Here is a 5,734-nt window from a genome sequence, read left to right on the forward strand (position 1 = left end):
GCTTGGGAAGGAAGCAGAAGGGGGTCTTTTCCGAATTTTTACCCTTGTCCTGCCCTTCAGTCTGACAGCTTTTAAACTCGGAAGAACGAAAATCAGTTGACTCTCCCAGACTCACAATACCACCTAAAGGAAACGAGCGAGTTAATGTGTTGGTATCCTCCTAAACAAATGAAGCCATCACTCTTGCTTTTTTTATTTGGGGAAAGAATGTATAACCATCCTTCTGCCTTTACACTCTAAAAATGCCTTTAAAGTGTTTTACAAGATTCAATCTGCTGCACTAAAACAACTAAAACAAGCACTAACACAACAAGAAAACAGCACCAATTTACAATGTATATTTAGATTCTATCAGTAGTGAATTATTAACAAGAAAAATAAGGCTACAATTCTAAGAACACTTGCTTGTGATTAAAGCTCACTGAATAAAGCGATACACTTATGAATAGATGGGTTTATGAATGCTCTCTAAAAGTGTAAGTATAAAAGTGTAATCAGATTCAAAAGCAGCTTACATTCTTCTCTATTTTGTCCTCATAATAAACAAGTGGATAGGTTAGGCAGAGAGTGTGTGACTGGCCAAAGGTCATTCAGTGAGCACCATGGCAGAGCAGAAATTCAAATCTAGGTCTCCTAATCTTTACACTAACCACTACACTGTAAGAAGAGCCCTGTTAGATGTAGTCCACCATCCTGTCTCACACAGTAGCCAGCCAGATTACTCTGGAGGGCCAACAACAGAACACCTCTGACTGTCATGGGGTGAACATCAGCAAGCAGCCAAGCCTGCATTGAGTTATGCAAATCAGGTTGCCTGGTGATTGCTGACAGGCTTGGTCCCAATGAGTCATTCTTCAAAGGCCAAAAAGTTTCTTTCCCTTCCTGTTGCCTTTTACTGATAGAAACCAAGTCTTAAAAGACTGGCAATACTGTTGTGGTTGCCTAGAAATGGTCACTGAGGACATTTGTTCCTTAAATCTACAGGCACTGCTTCTATAATTTGAAAGGGGGTTAATTTCCCTTTAAAAAAAAAAAAGATTTCAGATTTTTCTGTGAATTTAAGGCTTTTGTAGAAAGATCTGTCCTGCCCATCCATGGTTCTAAGATCTGTCCATGTCCATTCAATGCTCCATCTAAGCTGTGGAATCTTGTGAACAAAAAACCTACTTTATGAGCTACTGACATTAGAGTTGTGAGTGAGTGATTTGGCTGCTGCATAAATTAGTTTGCTCTGGGGCCATCCTTCCTGAGCTAAGACAAAAATGTATAAACCGAAGGCTAAAAACTGTGCACTAGCTCCCACTAACTCAGCTTAAAGGGAACACTGGTCCTAACAATGCGGAGTGCAGCCCATACAAAACTGGTTGGATACCACCTTCATGGCCCAATGAATACACCCACGATTTCTCCATCTTATGTGTATAGAATGTCAATTTATGTTCAGAATATCCAAAACTCTCTGGATTAGATAAAAAGGAGCAACAGGAGGTGGGTGTCAGCTGCCTATTGGTGACACCTTACTCCAAATATTCAGATAATCTTTCTCAGCATTTCCAGTAGTTTTCAGCATTTTAGGAAGGGGCTATGGCTCAGTGTTAGTGCATCTCTTTGGCATGCATAACTCTATAACTGAGTAAATACTGCCCTTGGTGGACCACAGGCCTGATTCAGTATATAGTAGCTTCACGTGTGTTCATTTTACATAATATATATACATGTTAAAAATACGAACATGTAAAGCTGCTTAGCAACTAGATCATGTACTTTGGTCCATCCTGCTTAACAGCTAGATCACCTACTTTGACGATTGTGGCTTTCTGGTGGCAGAGATAAAGACAAGTTTGTTCCAAACACTTGCCACCTGAGATCCTTTAACTGCAGTCACTAAGACCTGAAATAAATCTGTCAAAACTTAACAGTTGTTTCCATAACTGGTAACCACCACCTAGACTCACCATCTCTTGACTTATTCCGTGACTATCAACTTGATATCAGATGGACCTGTCAGAAGTTGTATTGGAAAGTACATACATAAGATGCTCCTTGTTACTGCTTAGAGGCACATGCCTGGACACATGTAGTATATGTATGTACATGTGCTTGACATTATTACATTTATACATTGCCTTTTCCCAACATAGAACTTACAGGAATCATAGAACCTAGGTTTCTAAGAAGTCTGTTTTCCAAGCACTGGCCAGGCTCATAGCTGTTTAGATTTTTTTAGGTTCCTGTACAATATGCCTTCCAGCCATACATTGGAAGATGAAAAGTAGGCAAGGGAGTCTTCCATGAGTACAACATTGGTTGTGTGAATTGACTTGAATGTGGAACTAGGAGCAGGGTGTTTTAACAGTAGCTATGCATTAAGAACATAAGAACATAAGAGAAGCCACGTTGGATCAGGCCAAAGGCCCATCCAGTCTAACACTCTGTGTCACACAGTGGCAAAAAATTTTATATATACACACACACTGTGGCTAATAGCCACTGATGGACCTGTGCTCCATATTTTTATCTAAACCCCTCTTGAAGGTGGCTATACTTGTGGCCGCCACCACCTCCTGTGGCAGTGAATTCCACATGTTAATCACCCTTTGGGTGAAGAAGTACTTCCTTTTATCCGTTTTAACCTGTCTGCTCAGCAAATTCATCAAATGCCCACGAGTTCTTGTATTGTGAGAAAGGGAGAAAAGTACTTCTTTCTCTACTTTCTCCATCCCATCCATTATCTTGTAAACCTCTATCATGTTACCCCACAGTCGACGTTTCTCCAAGATAAAGAGCCCCAAGCGTTTCAACCTTTCTTCATAGGGAAAGTGCTCCAGCCCTTTAATCATTCTAGTTGCCCTTTTCTGGACTTTCTCCAATGCTATAATATCCTTTTTGAGGTGCGGCGACCAGAACTGCACACAGTACTCCAAATGAGACCGCAGCATCGATTTATACAGGGGCATTATGATACTGGCTGATTTGTTTTCAATTCCCTTCCTAATAATTCCCAGCATGGCATTGGCCTTTTTTTATTGCAAACGCACACTGTCTTGACATTTTCAGTGAGTTATTTACCACGACCCCAAGATCTCTCTCTTGGTCAGTCTCTCCCAGTTCACACCCCATCAACTTGTATTTGTAGCTGGGATTCTTGGCCCCAATGTGCATTACTTTGCACTTGGCCACATTGAACCGCATCTGCTACGTTGACGCCCACTCACCCAGCCTCAACAGATCCCTTTGGAGTTCCTCACAATCCTCTCTGGTTCTCACCACCCTGAACAATTTAGTGTCATCCGCAAACTTGGCCACTTCACTGCTCACTCCCAACTCTAAATCATTTATGAATAAGTTAAAGAGCATGGGACCCAGTACCGAGCCCTGCGGCACCCCACTGCTTACCGTCGTCCACTGCAAAGACTGCCCATTTATACTCACTCTCTGCTTCCTATTACTCAGCCAGTTTTTGATCCACAAGAGGACCTGTCCTTTTACTCCATGACTCTCAAGCTTTCTAAGGAGCCTTTGATGAGGAACTTTATCAAAAGCTTTCTGGAAGTCAAGGTAAACAACATCTATCGGGTCTCCTTTGTCCACATGTTTGTTCACCCCCTCAAAGAAATGTAACAGGTTAGTGAGGCAAGATCTTCCCTTGCAGAACCCATGCTGAGTCTTCCTCAATAACCCGTGTTCATCAATGTGCCTACTCATTCTGTCTTTGATAATGGTTTCTACCAACTTTCCCGGTATTGAAGTCAGACTGACTGGCCTGTAATTTCCCGGATCTTCTCTGGAACCCTTTTTAAAGATGGGGGTGACATTTGCTACCTTCCAGTCCTCAGGAACGGAGGCAGATTTCAATGAAAGATTATTATGGTATGGCTATGCACTAAAGAAGTCAATTACGCCGTCTCAACGTGTGCATTTTTGTGAGTCACAAAGGTGTATTCCTCTAGGCATGGAGCCGATGAACAGTACAGTGACCCAGTGGTTGGAAGGGGTTTTTTTTTTTTTTTTTTGTAATAGTGACATTGCTTCAAAAGCACCATGACAAAGGAAGACCTCCCCCACTTTCTGAACTGTTGTATCAGCTCCAGCCACAGATTCACACTGCTATTGTTTTCTCTTGGCTGGGCCATTATGGAGCCAGGAAATAATTGCATAAGAGACAAATTCCAGATGAGTGGCTGTTTGGCAGCACAAACCTAAGCCCCAAACACTTCTAGTTGGTATCCAATTAATACTTAGCAGTGGAGAAATAGTTCCAAGAAAACCATACTGCAAAGAAGGTACTACAATTGCACCAGAGCCAATAGCAATCTTATCATCTCACTAATCTCAGAATGGCATGCTGTCAACACACTCGTGACTCAACCACTCTGGGACTCTGCCACTAGACCCCAACAATGCTCCTCTTCATCCTGTTCCCACTTCTCTCTGGGTACCTACCAGCAGCAGATTGATTTTCAGAGGCTTTGTCCAGCCTGAGTTTCTGCACCCAGATTCCTATTGCCTTTTAAAAGACTCAACACCACTGGTTCTTTCTCTTTCTCAATTGCATCAGAGGGGACCAATGTCTCTTACATGAGTTCTCTAGGGAGTACCCCCTATTCCTATCAGCCACTAAGGAAACTGACTTTTTTGTTTAACATTTGGGACAATTTTGGATGAACTTGAGGTGCTTTCTCTATTTTTATGAAAGAACAAAGAATGGATGACATAAGAACATAAAGATGGGGGTGACATTTACTACCTTCCAGTCCTCAGGAACGGAGGCAGATTTCAATGAAAGATTACAGATTTTTGTTAGAAGATCCACAAGTTTATCTTTGAGTTCTTTCAGAACTCTCGGACATGGACTAAAGTCAGCATCCCAGAGAATATGCTGGAAGGTGACACCATGCCAGCAGTAAATTTAAGCGGGTTATGTGCTTGCATTCCTCAGAAGATGTATGCAAGATCGGACCTTAACACAATGAAAAATGTTGTAACATTCAGCATGATGAAGAGTTATGGTGGGCTTAAAAACTTGCACATTGTTTTGTGTCCATTTAGTTAGTCTTAATAAAAGGTATTACATGGATTTTGTTCTTGATTTTGGATCAACGTGGCTGTACCACTTTTTCGAATACATGGGTGCAGCCAATCAATGCAATGCCGGCATGGCTTCCTAATGTCATCCTGCCCCTATCCACATGCCAGGCACAACACGTGAAGGAACAAAGGAGACAAAGTAGATTCACTGTAAAGAGGACTGGCAAGGCTGGCAGTAGTCCTGGCCTGAACGCACTCTGGGAAGGTCCGCAGCTGTGAATTCAGTACCCCCTTCCTACAGGTGAACAAACAAGGCCATTCTGATTACAACATCCACATGCCTCTCTAGCTTACTTGGGAAAGACAATCCCAGTAGTATGCCCAAGGTCTCTTCTACACAAAGGTTTGGCTGGGTTTAGAACAGTCAGACGAATGGGATGAATTCACTAGGGCAGGAACAAGAGAACACACAACTGAGCATTCATGTTATGTTTTAATACATGTGAGCTTTCAGATCCTCTCAGCATAGGTCAGAGCAGCCTCAAAGTGTAAAGTGAGGCTTGAATAGCCCATGGGAGGATCTGTTGGGAGTAGACTGCATTATCACAGTGTCGGAGTCCAGCCCCAACAATATAATGGTGTGAAGAAGAAAGGTAGACAGGAGACAGATTTAAAGATTGCAAAGCATGCTCGAGTACAGCTGCAC

Source organism: Heteronotia binoei, chromosome 6 (assembly GCF_032191835.1).
Source record: "Heteronotia binoei isolate CCM8104 ecotype False Entrance Well chromosome 6, APGP_CSIRO_Hbin_v1, whole genome shotgun sequence".
NCBI classification, from domain to species: Eukaryota; Metazoa; Chordata; class Lepidosauria; order Squamata; family Gekkonidae; genus Heteronotia; species Heteronotia binoei.